This window comes from Thalassophryne amazonica, chromosome 12 (assembly GCF_902500255.1).
Source record: "Thalassophryne amazonica chromosome 12, fThaAma1.1, whole genome shotgun sequence".
NCBI classification, from domain to species: domain Eukaryota; kingdom Metazoa; phylum Chordata; class Actinopteri; order Batrachoidiformes; family Batrachoididae; genus Thalassophryne; species Thalassophryne amazonica.
Window position 1 is genome coordinate 91320557 of NC_047114.1, and position 18951 is coordinate 91339507.

The 18951-nt window shown below is 41.7% G+C and overlaps 2 long non-coding RNA genes across 2 annotated transcripts; one reads left to right on the forward strand and one right to left on the reverse strand.

Annotated features, from left to right (window-relative positions):
* The first annotated feature begins 409 nt into the window (after nt 1-409).
* Nucleotides 410-4071, forward strand: LOC117522665. Its single transcript, XR_004564284.1, has 3 exons — nt 410-540; nt 1709-1711; nt 4030-4071. It is a non-coding gene; the product is annotated as an uncharacterized LOC117522665 (long non-coding RNA).
* Nucleotides 4072-7317: 3246 nt separating this feature from the next.
* LOC117522043 lies at nt 7318-18885 on the reverse strand. The gene is made up of 3 exons (XR_004564125.1): nt 18876-18885; nt 14662-14666; nt 7318-7455 (listed from the first exon to the last, which is right to left on the reverse strand). It is a non-coding gene; the product is annotated as an uncharacterized LOC117522043 (long non-coding RNA).
* Between the last annotated feature and the right edge of the window lie 66 nt (nt 18886-18951).

Below are 18951 nucleotides of genomic sequence, written 5' to 3' on the forward strand. Positions count from 1 at the left end.
AGCGGTTGGGGGTCACAAATATAACTCGATTGAGCATCTGATTCTTCGCTCCGCTCAGGATATTATGCATTGCCAAGGTCAGAAGAATAAAAATCAGCCGTATTACTTGGTGCGTTCATTTCTAAATTGTCAACGAGAGCAGATAACATTCTGATCATTGGTGACTTTAACGTTCATATAAATAAACCTTCCGATCCCCTCTCCAAATCATTTATGGAAATTGTGGATGCATTAGGATTTCGGCAATGCATTCAGGATTCGACGCACAATAGTGGAAATACCCTGGATCTGTTTCTCACACGTGGTATTGCTGTCACGAATATTGACATCATGCCTCTTACATCAGTGGTCTCTGATCACTCACTTATTAAGTTTACAGTTTCACTGCTGTGTTTAGTGGAACAACAACCTTATTTATCATTACGGCGATGCATCAACTCCTCAACTAAGACTGAACTAGAAGCTAGATTGCCTGATGTCTTAGCCTCACTTCTGACAAATACCCAGCCAGTAGACAGAGTTGTGGATAGTTTAAACTCAGTGCTCAAAACGACACTCGACATGATTGCACCACCTGTGTTGAAACCGCGCTCCCTCAAATCGCAGTCACCTTGGTTCAATGATTACCTGCGTGACCTCAAGCATAAAGCAAGAGGTCTAGAACGGAAATGGCGTTGTTCAAAATTAGAAGTATTCCACCTTGCATGGCGTGATGCTATCTTAGACTATAAGCATGCACTTTTGGCTACAAAGCGGACCTATTACTCTGATTTGATCAACAAAAACAAGCATAACTCAAAGTTCTTGTTCAACACGGTGGCAATACTTATTCATGGACAACCACCTGTAGTTCACTCTCCTTTTACAGCACAAGATTTCCTGGATTACATTGAGAAGAAAATAGATAACATTAGGTTGAACATATCCCAGCATGCCTTAACCCAGCCACTACACCCTGCTATAGAGGTGGGCGCCACTACTGAGGGATTACCTAGATTTACAGAATTTGATGGTATCTCTCTAGACATGCTGACGAAACTCGTAACGTCAACATAAAGCACAACCTGTTTATGTTGGGAAGGTGTCGTGACACGGACCCACAACAGGGGGGCGCTAAGGAACGGACAATGGATAAGCCAACAAGTAACAATTTAATGTTGTGGAAACACACAACGGAATACAGACAGAAATATGGATTGCCAATTATACACCAGGTGACGTGTGGGCAGGCTCGAAGATAGAAGACCTCTGGCGAGAGAAGAGCTGATTCCCACACAGCTTCCACCACCAACGGGCCTGAAGAACACCGGAGCCGCCAAGTCCCGAGTCCCCAGGTGGCCTCTGCCTTCGGCTGTCGACCCTGGTACTGCTGGCAGAGAACAGAGAAAATCCAGGTGAGTGTGAATCCGCACACTCAGTAGTCCACTCACAGTCAATGTTCTTTAAGGAGGGAGCACCTCCACCTCCAATCACACACTCGTGCAGCTCCTGTGTAACCACTTATCTGCTATGGAGTGTGATGCAAAGTCGTCGCGGTCACGCCCTTACTCCAGCTCAGATAAGGACACCACAGGGCAAACGGCTGCAAAGAAGAGTTCGGTTAGCAGAGAAATTACCGCAGAGAAAGTTACCTCTTGGTTGCTGATTTCTCAGCGGGGAGGTGGAGTTGTAGTCCGGCTTTTATGGTGATGTGGAAAATGAGTGACAGCTGGTGCAGATGATGAATGACAGCTGTCACTCTCCGTTGCTCCGACGCCCTTTCGTACTTGAAGCCCGCACTCCAAGCAGGGCGCCATCTGGTGGTGGTGGGCCAGCAGTACCTCCTCTTCAGTGGCCCACACAACAGTTTATTTCATTCTATACCAACAAAACTGTTTAAGGACCTGTGGCCCACTCTTGGGCCGATTGTGCTGGAAATTATTAGTCTTTCTTTAACTTCTGGATCTGTTCCTAAATGTTTCAAATATGCAGTGATTAAACCATTACTTAAGAAACCTAATCTTGACCCTAGTGTACTGACAAACTATCGGCCGCTATCAAATCTATCATTTTGCGCTAAAATTCTGGAAAAAGTGGTGTCACGGCAGCTTGTAGACTATCTTACTGAGAATAATCTCTTTGAGCCGCTGCAGTCTGCTTTTAGAAAATGTCATTCCACAGAAACGGTTTTCACTAAAGTGGTGAATGATCTGCTTACAATGGATTCGGACACCACTACGGTTCTGTTGCTGTTAGATCTCAGTGCTACATTTGATACAGTGGATCATCATATTCTACTTGATAGGCTGGAAAATCATTTTGGGATTACTGGGAGTGCTCTTGCATGGCTGACGTCATACTTGACCAGTCGTTCTCACCTTAGTGACATGAAATTTGGGGTTCCTCAGGGGTCTGTCTTAGGCTCCCTGCTTTTCTCCCTTTATATAGCACCCCTTGGGCACATATTGTTGCATTTTGGGATTACCTTTCACTGCTATGCAGATGATACTCAGCAGTGTTGCCACAGTTACTTTGAAAAAGTAATCCAATTACTGATTACTGATTACTCCTTGAAAAAGTAACTTAGTTACTTTACTGATTACTCAATTGTAAAAGTAACTAAGTTAGATTACTAGTTACTTTTTTAGTTACTTTCCCAGCTGTCGACAACAACCCACGTCAACATGACAATACCTGTTTTGCCAAAACTCACTATAGTCACCCTTTCTTGACTTCAATGAAAATAAATACTTGTTTTATAAAAAGTAAAATAAAGACCTCTTTCTTGACCTCATATTTAACTGTTGACAGCACTGTAACAGTAAAACTTGCAATTTCTAACCTACATTGTTTATAAATGTAACTATTAAATTCTAACATTTTTCTAACATTTAAATTCTCTCTAAACATTTTACTTGTCGAAATTATTATTATTTTAAGCAATATTAGTAGTTGTAGTAAAAAACGGCTTCAAAACTGGACCTTTAATCTAGGGCTGTTGTGGGGGGGGGCACATCCCTCCCCCACGCCCCCACCCCATCTGGATTCGCCCCTGCTTTGGCGTTTGAGCACAAAGAATGGATAACATTTATTTATGCAGAAAACAGGACCAGATTTACAGGTAAGAAAGTTTTATTGTGTTTTCACATCATGTGGTCCTCAGAAAGAGAGTTTAGGTGCATTTGAGTGGAAAACAGAGGATCAGCTGTTTTTAACGAGACGATACGGAGCGGCTCAGCTCAGAATTCTAAATAAAGGAGGAAAAAAGTATAAAAATGTCTTCGTAAAGCTCAGTGCAGGTGTGCTGATCACCGCCCTTTAAGAGGTGAGGACGAGTCGAGCAGCTGCAAAAAACCGCGGATGATCAGCTCACAGCTCGCTTAAAGTGGGCAGTTCAGTCGAACCCCGACCTCCTGCCCACGGACCAAGTTTAATGCTGCTATCGACCCACAATGAAAAATAATAGTAACGCACAGTGACATGGAGAAGTAACTTTAATCTGATTACTGACTTGGAAAGATTAACGCGTTAGATTACTCGTTACTAAAAGAAGTGGTCAGATTAGAGTAACGCGTTACCGGCATCACTGATACTCAGTTATATTTGCCGATAACTGCTGGTAATCTCGTTCACATAAAATCTTTAGAAGATTGCCTTGCATCAGTGAGAAGTTGGATGTCTAGAAATGTCCTACTTTTAAACTCTGAAAAGACTGAAATGATGGTTCTTGGTCCAGTGAGACATCGGCATCAATTTGACCAGTTAACACTCAGCCTCGGCTCATGTGTCATACATCACACTGACAAAGTGAGGAACCTTGGGGTAATTTTTGATCCTTCGTTGTCCTTTGTCTCCATATTAGAAATATTACTAGGACTGCTTTCTTCCACCTGCGAAATTTAGCGAAGATTCATCCCATCTTGTCTATGGCTGATGCTGAGACCCTCATCCATGCGTTCATCTCTTCTAGATTGGACTACTGCAATGTTCTATTTTCTGGTTTACCACAGTCTAGCGTTAGGGGTCTCCAATTGGTTCAGAATACTGCAGCCAGACTTTTGACACGAAGCAGAAAGTTTGACCACATTACACCCATTTTGGCGTCTCTTCACTGGCTTCCTGTCCCAGTGAGATCAGATTTTAAGGTTCTGCTACTAACCTATAAAATTATTCATGGACTGGCACCTCCCTACCTAGCTGACCTAATTAAACCTTACATACCGGCCTGGGCTTTATGTTCTCAGGGTGCAGGACTACTTTGTGTCCCTAAGGTGAATAAGAAGTCTGCAGGTCACAGAGCTTTTTCTTATTGTGCCCCTGTTCTGTGGAATGATCTTCCTGCATCAATAAAACAGTCAGATTCTGTGGAGACTTTCAAGTCCAGACTTAAGACGCACTTATTTTCCCTTTCACATGGCTAGCATACTCGTGCAGTTTTGTTTTACGCTTTTTACTCTTTTAATTCTGGGTCTTTTAGTGAAGTTTAGGGCTAGTGGCCGGCAATCACCTTAGTATTTCTTCTATTTTTCTTGTTGATTAATGCTGGCAAATTATATAGTATTTTTTGTCTTTCTGATGCCTGATTCTGTTTTTTCTCTCTGTTTAAGGTGCAGCTCCATCCAGAGATGGGAGTTGTATTCGTGTTGGCGATCCTCCTGTCCTGTGCACCAACAGCAATTCTTGTATATTCGTCCATGAATTGTTCTGTGAATTATTTCTGTAATTTATGTTTGTAGCATGGCCCAAGCAGAGGGTCACCTCTTTGAGTCTGGTCTGCTTGAGGTTTCTTCCTCAGAGGGAGTTTTTCCTTACCACTGTTGCTCTGGGGGTTGGTAAGGTTAGACCTTACCTGTGTGAAGCGCCTTGAGGCAACTCTGTTGTGATTTGGCGCTATATAAATGAAATAAATTGAAAAAAATTGAAACTGAAAATTGATCCAAAGGCTGCAAGGGTTTGTGCCATTTGTATGTCAGCTTCCTTGTGTGCAGTTTGATGAGCTTAATCCTACGTGTGACAGATTGATTTTAACATCAAAAATTTATAGATGGTCAATTTAGATTAATTACTCATAAAGCACGCAATTAATGACACAATTATTTTTCTGGCAGCTTAATTTAAAATACATGGACCCTCCCTACAATTACTATTAAACACAAAACAATTAACCTTGTCCACATATTACACAGGTTACATGTAGAGGAACTCTGACTCTCTTTATTTGGCTTAATTTACAAGCCTCTTCTTGCTTTCTTTATAAAGCACATATTATATTATTATATGTTTCTATTATTATATATTTATTATATATTCTATATTTTATGTAAAGTGGAGTGTCCCAGAAAATCTGACAGAAATGTTAACTAAGTCAGCATGTCGGCTATTTTGTTGTGTTATGCAACGTTACAGTAAATGGTTGAAATTAGTCTAAAACAACAACTATAATAATAATAAATTAATTTGGAGAGAGCTTTTATATAGGTACAAAGTGCTTCACAACACTGAAATTGATTGTGAACTGTATCACTGTGTTTAATCACTGTGACGCCTCAAGATAGGTTGAGATGATCAAATATTATTGTTTGCTGACATCTCAGTTTTTCTCAGCAGTTGGACAACAACTACTTCCTCACTGCAGCCAGGCAAACGTCAAACCTTGCACTATTGGATCTGTCTTCTGCAGGCACTAGCATATACAACTGTAAATCTTCTGCCTAGCAGTGAAAATTAATCCTATAGCAACATATGAACTTTCCCAAGGTAAATAGAGAAAATAATAATGGGCAAAAAACCAACCCCTGAGGAACCTCATGCTTCATAATGAGGCATCCAGAGAAGATGTTAAAGACAGCACTTTCCAGCTGACCCAATAAATATCACCTCAGCCACAAAAGCAACCTACTGGAGATACTAAAAGAGCTCTCGAGCCTGTCCAACAGAATTCTTTGACTAATTGTGTCAAAGTTTCAGCAACAGCAGCACAGATACAGTTGGAATGAATCGTCAGCAACAGATCATCATAATGTCATTCTCATTCTCTCATAAAGGATGAAGATGATTCACTTGGGTTTGTGTGATGCCGGTGTGAGGAACACTGCAGTGACCGTGGCAAGACATGAAGATACTGGTTATGGGTTATGACATGTCAACTGGACGCTAAGCTATACATCTATGCTTAGTGACTTTTCAGTTGTTCTTTGAATTTAGAAATGAATGTTTGTCATCATCTAGTATTGACTTTTTACAAGCTGAAATAATAGCTGAATAAAGAAGCTGACAGTTCCAGCCAGCAGAGACTCGAATGAGTACAGTACCAACCTGCTGGGTATTTCACAAAGGCAGAATGTTGGATAACAGAAAACGCGAGGCTTGACCTAGACGAGCCTGTGCTCCCGGGCTTAATAGATTTCACGTTAGCAAAGCCAGACTGAGGAGGTGCGACTAGGTCAAGCCCGTTGCAACTAATCTGGATAAAATCACGTGTACAGCTTTTCTCAACAAACCACAAAGTCGATCACAGATTTGTGGGCCATGAAATAGAGAAGAAAAGCACATAATATTTTAAAAAGGAAACACGGCTGCTGTAATAAAAGTGTGAAACATGGCATGAGAGATAATAGCAGACTGAATGTGTATACATTTACTGACCACTGCTCTTCACTGAACCCGTCATAATTACACAGTCACCCATCATTTGCACAAATTAACAGTTGCATACTTTACCTTAAAGAGAGTAGAAGAACTTAATATATATTACCTGGAATATTTACCATGAAGACTAATTACAACCAGTGCAACAGTGTGAACATTATGACTGTATGAAGGTGACTTCCACATATTCAAACTCTTAAAAAATTCTAATGTCGGTGCAAGGTTCTTGGATCAACATGTTTAATACTGGTAGGCAGTCGAATGGATAAGTGTACCTGTGAGACCTTTATGTTTAATTCGTAATTTATTAATACTGTCATACTAGTTCAGAACAGGAAAGTTATGCTATGTGATTTAGGCTAAGCTAGCAACAGCTGGCTTCTTGTTCTTCTGGGCTTCTTCTGTGCTGCGCTTTCTGCTGCCGTTATGTGGTGAATTCAAATAAATGGTAAATGGACTGCATTTATATTGCGCTTTTCCACCTGAATCAGACGCTCAAAGCGCTTTAGAATTATGCCTCACATTCACCCCGATGTCAGGGTGCTGCCATACAAGGCGCTCACTACACACCGGGAGCAATAGGGGATTAAAGGCCTGGCCCTTAGGGATTTTCCAGTCAGGCAGGGATTTGAATTTATGATCTTCTGGACTCAAGCCCAACACCTTAACCACTAGACCATCACCTCCCCCAGCGACGTTGCTTTTTGATACTTCGATGTCGGCTCTTCCTATCATTGTGAAGCAGAATTCACCAAGCGTTGGATTGTTCACCCACTAATAGGGAACGTGAGCTGGGATTAGACCATCGTGAGACAAGTTAGTTTTACCCTACTGATGATGTGTTATTTCAATAGTAATCCTGCTCAGTACGAGAGGAACCACAGATTCAGACATTTGGTGTATGTGCTTGGCTGAGGAGCCAATGGTGCGAAGCTACCATCTGAGGGATTATGACTGAACGCCTCTAAGTCAGAATCCTGCCTAGACGAAGTGATACCGAAGCGCCGTGGATTTTTGGTTGGCCCCTGATAGCTGGGCCTCCCCCCCGGGAGGGGGCCCAGTAAGCAGAGCCGCTCGTGACTGGACTGAGGCGCGGCCGGATATGCGGCCGCCCCTCTCCTCCCACGCAACTCATGTTTGTGGAGAACCTGGTGCTAAATCATTTGCTTGCAGACGACCTGATCTAGCCATCAAATTCAAGAAATACAATTACTCAACTGGGGGTCTGAAATCCTAATCCCCTTCTAAGTAGTCTCCTTTGGATTGCACACACTTCTCCCAGTGGTTCTGCCACTGATGGAAGCATTTCTAGAATACCTCTTTTGGAATGAGGTTCAGCTGAGCCATCTCGTTTTCCCATATGTCTTCTCTCAACTCAAATTGAGTCTCTTTTAGTGTCGTTTTGATCTTGGGGAACAGTCAAAAATCAGAGGGAGCCATGTCAGGAGAGCAGGGAACCTGGCAATTCACAGGAGTGTTGGCCAGGAAAGCTTGAATCAGCTAAGCACAATGGGCAGGCCCATTATCATGATGGAACTTCTAGACAGTTAGCTGATACTCTCTGCATGCCCAAATTCTCTGTCAAAATGGAATGTACCAAACCTGTGCTTATCCCCATCTTGGCTGCAAGTTTTTGGATCATGACATGACCATCATCCATGACCACAATCTGTATTCTGTCAATCACTTTGTCATTTCGGCTTTCGGGTGGCCTACTGGAACACCCATTCTTGAAGTGGTTATTCCCCATTTGCGTTATGGTCATGGCATCATCACCAAAAGCCTGCTGAATCTTCTGAATGGTTTCTGCTTGGGTATCACCAAGCTTTTGGCAAAATTTGATGCAATACCTTTGCTCAAGTCGTTCATTCATGTTACAATAATTTGGCGAAGGACATCAACGCCAATATAAGGAACTCATGTTTTCTGAAATGTAAAAATTGTCTAAATTCTCTGAAAATTTTAATTTATGGTGAAGGCTATATAGCTGTTGGTTAAAGTATGGACAATTAAGTTATTAATTTTGTTTGGGTTTTTTTTTGGATTAAGCGATGTGTGCTGTTATCAGTGTCGATATGATGAGGAATTTGAGTTTATTGGTTATTTTAAGATGTCTCTGTTTGCTGTTCTGCTCACTTTGTTTTGGTTTTGTTGTGATAAGTAAAAGTTGCTGAGGTAAAAGGTGTAAGTGTACGTATATACCTCATAAGCTTTGCTTCTACCTACACCATTTCGGTTGCTTGGGTTGACTGGCTGAGAAATAAGTTGTGTTTTATTTTGTTTTGTTTTATTTTAGTGCCAAGTTCTGAATAAACTTGAACTTGAACTTATAGCAAATGAGAATCTGACAGGTGCTCAATACTGTCATGATTGGGGCTTGTATGTTGTGTCTTTTTGTTTCTTTATTTTGTAGTTACCATTCTTTGTCACTATCCTGCTTGGTGGTGGGCGTTTCCTTGTGATCCTCTCTCCAGCTTGCCACTCCCCTTCCAGATCCCTCCATACACACCTGTTTTACATTTCCTGCTAATCACTCCCTCTATTTCAGTCACACCTGTCACCCTGTCTGGTTACGAGATTGCTGAGCCTTGAGCCACTTTTGAGCACTTATTCTTCTGAGCATTTCTGTCCTGTTTTTGTCTACCTGTGTTTTTGACCTGCCTGCCTGTTTTTGACGCCGTCTCTGCCTAATGCTTCGGATCCTGCTGCTTATCTTGGTCTGCCTACCTGTGTACCGAACCCGGACTGTATTTTCATTAAACTCTGTTTTACTGACAACTGAATACTGCATTTGTGTCCAGCCACGCCACCTCGGTAAGCCTGACAAATACACTTGAAAAGTCTAAGGCTGACTGCTACCGAGTGATGCGCTTTGCAGGGAAAAAAATCTGACTCATAGGGCAAACACCTGTGTATATACAGTATATAGGGGCAGCATATATATATATATATATATATATATATATATATATATATATATATATATATATATATATATATATATATACGAGATCTGTGATTTTTTCACACGTGTCGGTGACGTCATTCGCCTGTGGGCAGGCCCTGAGTGACGAGTGCTCCACCCCGCCCGTCGGAATCTCTTTGTCTGAATAGGCGCTGAGGACGGCGCGCGTTGCTTTATCAACATTTTTTCTGGACCTGTGAGGGATATCCGAGTGGACACTATTCGAGAAATTAAGATGGTTTTCGGTGAAAAGTTTAACGGCTGATGAGAGATTATGGGGTGTTTCTGTCGCTGTAAGGACTTCCCATGGAGCGGGACGTCATGCAGTGCTTCCAGGCGCCGTCGTGGGCCTGTTTCGACCTGAAAACATTCTAATTTAAGGCTTAATTCACCCAGGATGTCGTGAGAGAACAGAGAAGATTCAGAAGAGGCCTTTATGCGGACATTCCACTGTTTAAGGACATTTTCGTCACGGAAACGACTCGGCGAATCTGTGTGCACCACGACAGGAAAAACACCTCCATGTTGAAAACCATTTGTAAAATTCAGGCGGCTTTTGATGGCTTTCAACAAGTGAGTAACTGAGAAACTGTTTAACAGCTTGGGCATGTTCCAACTTGCCCGTTAAGGTGTTTTTCCTGTCGCGACCCCCCGCGGTCGGGTCCGGCCCGACATGCAACTCTGCCCATATGTTCTTTCATTACAAAATGACCGTTAACAATGGAATGTCCAAATAAACTCCTCATGCCGACTTCTTCTGAAAGTTCTCTGTTCTCTGACGACTTACTGGGTCAACAGAGCCTGAAATGTGGAAGTTTTCAACTTGAAACGGTGAGACGCTGCCGCCTCGAAGCGCAGATCGCCGTCAGGCGCCGTGGGCCGTCCTTAAAGCGACACTACCAGACCAAATCTCTCATCAGCCGTTAAACATTTTTACCGAAAAAACCAGCTGAATTTATCGAATGGTGTCCACTCAGTTGTGCCTTACAGTTTTTTGAAAAAATTTTTTATCAAACAAAGCAGCAGTCTCTGAGCCATTCTTAAACAATGAAAAAACGACGAGAGGGTGGGCGACTCCTCACTCAAAGACTGCCCACAGGCGAATGACGTAACCGACAGGCGTGAAAAAACTCTTGCATGCCCACGAGGGTTCAAGCATGTCTGATGTAATCACACGTGATTCAAATCCAGATGATTTTTGAAAAAAATAATAAGGTCCGTTACTTTTATCACAGACCTCGTATATAAGATAGCATCACGCCATGCAAGGTGAAATGCTTCTAATTTTGAACAGCGCCATTTCCGTTCTAGACCTCTTGTTTTATGCTTGAGGTCACGCAGATAATCATTAAACCAAGGTGACTGTGATGTGGGGGAGCGCGGTTTTAACAAAGGTGGTGCAATCATGTCAACTGTAGTTTTGAGCACTGAGTTTAAACTATCCAAGTCTGTCTACTGACTAGGTATTTGTCAAATATGAAGCTAAGACATCAGGCAGTCTAGCTTTGAGTTCAGTCTTAGTTGAGGAGTTGATGCATCGCCGTAATGATATATAAGGTTGTTGTTCCACTAAACACAGCAGCGAAATTGTAAACTTAATAACTGAGTGATCAGACACCACTGATGTAAGAGGCATGATGTCAATATTCGTTACAGCAATACCACGTGCGAGAACCAGATCCAGGGTATTTCCATTAATGTGCGTCGAGTCCCGAATGCATTGCCGAAATCCTAATGCATCCACAATTTCCATAAATGATTTGCAGAGGGGATCATAAGGCTTATTTATATGAATGTAAAGTCACCAATGATCAGAATGTTATCTACACTAGTTGACAAGTTAGAGATGAACGCACCAAATTCATCTAGGAATTCAGAATATGGGCCAGGAGGCCTATATACAGTGACAAAGTAATAGCGGAGAATCAGATGCTCAAACGAGTGATATTTGTAACCCCCAACAACTAATAAGCTAAACCTAAATTTATAATTAAGAGCAACACCCCGCCTTGCTTCGCATCACGAGGGACGTGACTAAATATATATGCTGGTGGGCAGGCCTCATTTAAGGGGAGGACAGCTGTAGGTTTAAGCCAGGTTTCACATAGCCCAATCATATCAAAGTGATGATCAATAATTAGATCATTGATCAACAATGATTTTGAGGACAGTGATCTTATGTTAATGAGACCCAGTCTAAGGACCTCAGTGGGGTTGACAGTTGAGCTGTTTGGGTTTAGGGGTGGTTCCAGAGTAGCATATATATAAGATGCCTAAAAGTAGGTTTAGGTTTTAAGACATTCCACGCACGTTATAGGTAGCAGACATGAAATCTTTACTATTGCTGGAACAACCACTGGGCCATCCTCAATTTCAGCATCATCCAATATAGTAATGGGTATTAAGTTTGGAAAGCATATTCCTCTATGATTTTTATGGACACAACTATGGACGCAGGCCACAGTCTCAACTTGTTGAAATTTCCTCCCTGGCAAATAAACTGCACTATCACCATAGTGGATTTTCTGCACTAAATTCCCTGCTAAGCTAATGGATTCCACACCCACATTTGTCATAAGCCTTGTAGGGTCTCTAATCACCTCCTCTGTGGCCTGCTGTAGATTCCTAATGTTACCCTCCCTGTAGAGCTCTATCTATGTTCGCAGACAAGATGGCAGCGCCTTCCCCAGTAGGGTGGAGGCCGTCCGGCATCAGCAAGCCATGGCAGCCCCAGAACGAAGGCCAGTTATCAATAAAGCTAAAACCTTGCTGTCTACACAACTGCGCCAGCCACCTATTTAACGATGTCAGCCTGCTAAATGCCTCATTAGTACCCTGGGAGGGGAGGGGACCAGAGACTATTAATCAATGCCGACACATCTTTCTGGCAAGGTCACAAGTCCTCTGTATGTCCATTTTTGTGATCTCTGAGTGCTTCATCCTGATATCATTGGTGCCAACGTGAATAACTATGTGACTATATCTCATGTCATGTTCCTTCGTCTGTCTTCCCTTCTGCAGCATCAGCACCCTAAGATGAGATGCAATGTCGGGAACTCTGGCCCCAGGAATACATTTAAGGTCAGCCGGCGTCTGTAACCTGACTTTGCAGGTGATAGAATCCCCTGTCACTAAAGTCTGGTGTTTCGGCCTGGAGACAGGTGTGGAAGTCACTTGTGGGCTCAGAGAATTCACATCTGGCAAATCCAAGGGGGAGAACCAATTCACAGTTCGCACTGTCGAGTGTGATCGGGGTGCCGCAACTGGGCACCAAGCCCTACGGGGCTTCCTCCGCCTAGCCACAGTCCGAAAGCCGTCCTCCACAACCGCCGTTTATAAGCTGATGCTAATGGGCTCGCTAGCCGGCCCAACACTAACCTCATCTGGAGTGCCCGTAACATCTAACTCCACTGCGCTAAGAAGCTGCTGTAACTTATGGACATGGCTCTCTAAGATAGCCACCCTATCTTCCAACATCACGCAGGATTTATGGAGGGTGTAAAGTAGAATTAGTAGTGTACTTTGTGCACTAAGAAATTCAAGAATGTAGCCAAGCAAACACGAGCTAACCAATAATGGATAAGCTAACCACTCCTAAGGCTCACACAGACGCAAATAAATGAATTAAAATTCACAGCAGTTACACTGAAAATCTAACAGAAGTATTAAACAGGTAAAAAACCAGCAGCTATAAAATACACTAAACAGTTAACTAACAGGTGTGTAAAAAAATGAAATGAAAAAATGATGACGGGTCCGAAATAGCTAATGCAAGCTAACTGCTAGTGAAAATGCTAGCCGCTCCTAAGATTTTACACAGGAGTAAAATAATTATAAGAAGATATTATTATATTATTTTTATCTTACTATTATTATCTTATTGTATTATTATATAATAAGATTTACATGGGTAAAATAATGACCTAAAATTCATAGCAGTTCAACTGAAAAACAAACAGAAGTATTAAACAGGTAGAAAAGAAACAGCTATAAAAAGTAACAACAGAGAGGGGAGGGGTCGACCTAGCTAGCTAAAGCTAACCGCTAGCGAATGCTAACTGCTAGCGATTCACAACAGGACTGTTGTTAAATAACATTCAGAGTAGATACAATTAATAACCAGAAGAGTGCTAAACAGAAATAAAAGAAGCGTATACAACCTTGTGAAGTTCAGAGTGGCGTCACAGCAACAAACAATCTGTCAGAAGCAAGTTGCCAGATCTTTGAAACTCTGAATTCAAGCAACAGTTCACAGTGAAGACAGTGAAGCATGGTGGTGCAAGCATCATGATATGGGCATGTTTCTCCTACTATGGTGTTGGGCCTATATATCGCATACCAGGTATCATGGATCAGTTTGGATATGTCAAAATACTTGAAGAGGTCATGTTGCCTTATGCTGAAGAGGACATGCCCTTGAAATGGGTGTTTTAACAAGACAATTACCCCAAGCACACTAGTAAACAAGTAAAATCTTGGTTCCAATCCAACTATACTCAACAAAAATATAAATGCAACACTTTTGGTTTTGCTCCCATTTTGTATGAGATGAACTCAAAGATCTAAAACTTTTTCCACATACACAATATCAACATTTCCCTCAAATATTGTTCACAAACCAGTCTAAATCTGTGATAGTGAGCACTTCTCCTTTGCTGAGATAATCCATCCCACCTCACAGGTGTGCCATACCAAGATGCTGATTAGACACCATGATTAGTGCACAGGTGTGCCTTAGACTGCCCACAATAAAAGGCCACTCTGAAAGGTGCAGTTTTGTTTTATTGGGGGGGATACCAGTCAGTATCTGGTGTGACCACCATTTGCCTCATGCAGTGCAACACATCTCCTTCGCATAGAGTTGATCAGGATGTCAATTGTGGCCTGTGGAGTGTTGGTCCACTCCTCTTCAATGGCTGTGGGAAGTTGCTGGATATTGGCAAGAACTGGTACATGCTGTCGTATACGCCGGTCCAGAGCATCCCAAACATGCTCAATGGGTGACATGTCCGGTGAGTATGCCGGCCATGCAAGAACTGAGACATTTTCAGCTTCCAAGAATTGTGTACAGATCCTTGCAACATGGGGCCATGCATTATCCTGCTGCAACATGAGGTGATGTTCTTGGATGTATGGCACAACAATGGGCCTCAGGATCTCGTCACGGTATCTCTGTGCATTCAAAATGCCATCAATAAAATGCACCTGTGTTCTTCATCCATAACAGACGCCTGCCCATACCATAACCCCACCGCCACCATGGGCCACTCAATCCACAACATTGACATCAGAAAACTGCTCACCCACACGACGCCACACACGCTGTCTGCCATCTGCCCTGGACAGTGTGAACCGGGATTCATCCGTGAAGAGAACACCTCTCCAACGTGCCAAACGCCAGCGAATGTGAGCATTTGCCCACTCAAGTCGGTTACGACAATGAACTGGAGTCAGGTCGAGACCCCGATGAGGACGACGAGCATGCAGATGAGCTTCCCTGAGACGGTTTCTGACAGTTTGTGCAGAAATTCTTTGGTTATGCAAACCGATTGTTTCAGCAGCTGTCCGAGTGGCTGGTCTCAGACGATCTTGGAGGTGAACATGCTGGATGTGGAGGTCCTGGGCTGGTGTGGTTACATGTGGTCTGCGGTTGTGAGGCTGGTTGGATGTACTGCCAAATTCTCTGAAACGCCTTTGGAGACGGCTTATGGTAGAGAAATTAACATTCAATACACGAGGAACAGCTCTGGTTGACATTCCTGCTGTCAGCATGCCAATTGCACGCTCCCTCAAATCTTGCAACATCTGTGGCATTGTGCTGTGTGATAAAACTGCACCTTTCAGAGTGGCCTTTTATTGTGGGCAGTCTACGGCACACCTGTGCACTAATCATGGTGTCTAATCAGCATCTTGATATGGCACACCTGTGAGGTGGGATGGATTATCTCAGCAAAGGAGAAGTGCTCACTATCACAGATTTAGACTGGTTTGTGAACAATATTTGAGGGAAATGGTGATATTGTGTATGTGGAAAAAGTTTTAGATCTTTGAGTTCATCTCATACAAAATGGGAGCAAAACCAAAAGTGTTGCGTTTATATTTTTGTTGAGTATATATATATATAGTGGCTCGTCTTTTCGAAACCGAGGCTCTGTTACTGAAATATGAAGAGTTTTAGATTTAAACTTCCTGTTTCACCGAATGCTCTATCTGGTAATGCTGCTACTGCTAAAACATAAAATCATAATTTTAAAACCTAATTGTAAAGGCCACAATAAATCAATGCATTTATAATTATTATTTTGCAAAATTTCACATCCACAAGCATACTTTTTGATATTAAGCAATAAACTATTCATTCCTGCTCTCATTATGGAAATTCAGAAATACTTTTTCACCACCTTCAGCAGCACAAAGAGAAAATTAATCTACTTAAAATGCTTGTTGTTTTTATATTTTTAACTCATGTAATTTGCATCTTAAATATCCCCCTCCTGTTGGTGGATGTTTGTTAATAATTACAGACACGTTTGTCTATTTGTTTATCCTGTTCGAGATATTCTAAATTGTTCATTTGTGCAGTGTTTTTACAATAATTAGCTTTTCATAAAACCGAATAATACAGAATATAAGAAAATAAACTCTCCTGTAATTCATGTGATCTTCTGGCAGCAGTTTATTTTATCACATAGGACACCATAAATTTGTGCAAAGAAAGCAGAAAAAGGGTTTACTTCAGGAGACTGATGCCGTAAATACAATGTCCATATCACTCATATTTTTATTCTTAAAAGATTTTCTCTCCCTCCTGACATTATGTTAAATAAAATGTCTAAATAATACATTGTATTTCAGCTGCTACAAAGACGGCAAACAGTGTGAGATCAGCTCTCAGTTCACGGATGCAACGTGAAGTAGCACATAGCGCATAGACGGTGTCCATAATATACGTGACACACCTTCTAATTATGGTGATGACTCATTGCATCAAAGCGGTACTAATGCACTTAGTGGTTAGCATTATACACTTACCGCTTAGCTTGTTGCTAAATGGATTGCATTGATTTCGTTATTTCTGGCGGTAGAAAAATTCCTCACTACAGATTTACAGGGCCAAGTAGCATCTTCTACACCAAAGCTACAGTGCATACAATGTGGGTCAAAGGGCATCATAGGGTGCACTATCTGTGTTTTCCTGAGTATAGGTCGTATCTGTGAATGCCTCTTGAGGAGGAAAAAAAAACATATATTATTTGCACTAGAGTATAAGTCGCACCTTTTTTTCTCTTATTATGAGGTCTTTAAATTGAGATTTTTATGCACTGTTGAAGTAAACATTTTATTTTTGACATTCATTCTTTTATTATTAAGAGTTTATTTTGTTTACTGCTTTGATTCCTGGCAAAGGCCTATATAAAATATTCATTATCATAATTGGTATTATTAGTAATAACAAATGTAGTAGGGGTGGTGGCCAAATGGTTTGTGCACATGGTGTCAATGAAGAAGGTTCTTGGTTCAAGCCCCACCTATCCCATATTTTTCCATGTAATGTAGCGTTACGTCAGGAAGGACATCAGGGATGAAACTTGTGCCAAATCAATATGCAGATCCTCACTGGATCTACTGTGGCAACAAGGGAGTAGCCAAAGGGACTTAATTAGCATTAATAACGAATGAGTATTTTTTCGGTATACAAGTCGCAAGACCTCCCAAACTACCAAAAAAAAAAAAAAAAAAAAAAATCATGAGTTACACGCCAGAAAATATGGTAATCTTGTTTTTACATATTTCTTTTATAATGAATTCATCTAAACTAATGCGTTGCCCATGGGGATCCATGGGCTCTAGATTGGGTAGTGTTCATAAAATCGGTACCTGACATTTTTCAAGGGTGGTAATAAATTATGCAAAGTTTCTATAATGATTTTAACTAAAGTGCAGGAAATTAAAATGAGAAATGTTTGTGAATAATTTTATTTAGTTGATGTCATGTTTTACAACTGGCAAAGTTGAGATGTTTCTTTTGTTCAGAGCTTATCTGGTTACCAGGGACTGATTAATACTGATATCAACATCCATTGTTCACTGTTGTTACCTAATATACCTGATTTCTCCAAAAATATTTGTCCTATCAACTTTCTGTTTTTGCGGTATTCATCCTTGACCCAAAATACATAAGCATACCACAAGGCAAATGTCAGCTCTCCCCGGTTTGTCCGTGACCGAAGTTACACGCATGCACACAGAGGCCACTTCACTTTTAATATAGAGAAAGTTAACGTGGATTTAATCAACCATTATTTTTTGCCATAATTTTGTCATTACTGCACATTTAACCAAAAATATACGTTTGTCAACAAAATTATCAAATTGTAAAGCTGGCGGTGATTGCAGTTTTATTTGCTGTAACTGACCGTTTAGTTTCATCAGCCGCTCTTTGCTCTGTTCACACATTGAGTAGCTAAGACGTGATAGTGGAGCAACATCAACAGACGACGGCGCAAACATCCACGCCGATTAGTTTGGCCGAGAATGTGTAATATGCGCTCGGGGGGATCCTTGTAAGTTAGCTGGCGTCAATGCTTCAGCCAGGCTGGCCGTGCACGTCAGACAGTCAAAGTGGCTTAGCCGGATGCGCTGCAGCTCTGCGCCCGTGTCGAGAGCAGAGGGTCACTTTCAACCTCCATCAGTACACCTGAGCGGCTTAATGCACCCTTCCACACAAGCTGCACAAGAGCACAGCCAAAGGGACAAGTGGGGCCCGGGCACTACACAGGAGGAATTATTCACCCTGTTCCCGTAATTGTGTCCGACATATCCTTTGGCTTCTCTCCCAGATCACTGGTAATACATATATTTTTCTTTATGCCCCTGTTATTTCCAGATTCTAAATGAATTATTTATAGTGGGGGGGAATGAAGGGGTAGAAAGTGTTTCCCTCAGAGTAAACATACCAATAAAAAGAGAGATGAATGCCATTAAATAATATGGAAGGCATCATTTGCCCTTTTACCAAAATGGGTTTTAGAGTATTATAGAACCCACTCACCACACAGATGAAACACAGAAGTGCTCAGAGAGAAACTGTAAAAACTTGAGTCCAAATGCTGTCGCAGCAATACTGAGGCTTTGTTATTAAGAGAGAGAGAAAAAAAGCCACTGTAATTAATTTGTGATGCGCAAACAATTGATCTTAACTGTAATAATCCTGGCTGCTGCATAAACTGAATCGATTAAATCCTGTTAAATATTCCATTTCCTAATGCAGTTTGACCTTCACGGAAGAGCGAGCATAAACATATTCATGAAATTACCATTCCTATTGCTGTTTTCCTGCCATTTTAGACGCGTCGCCA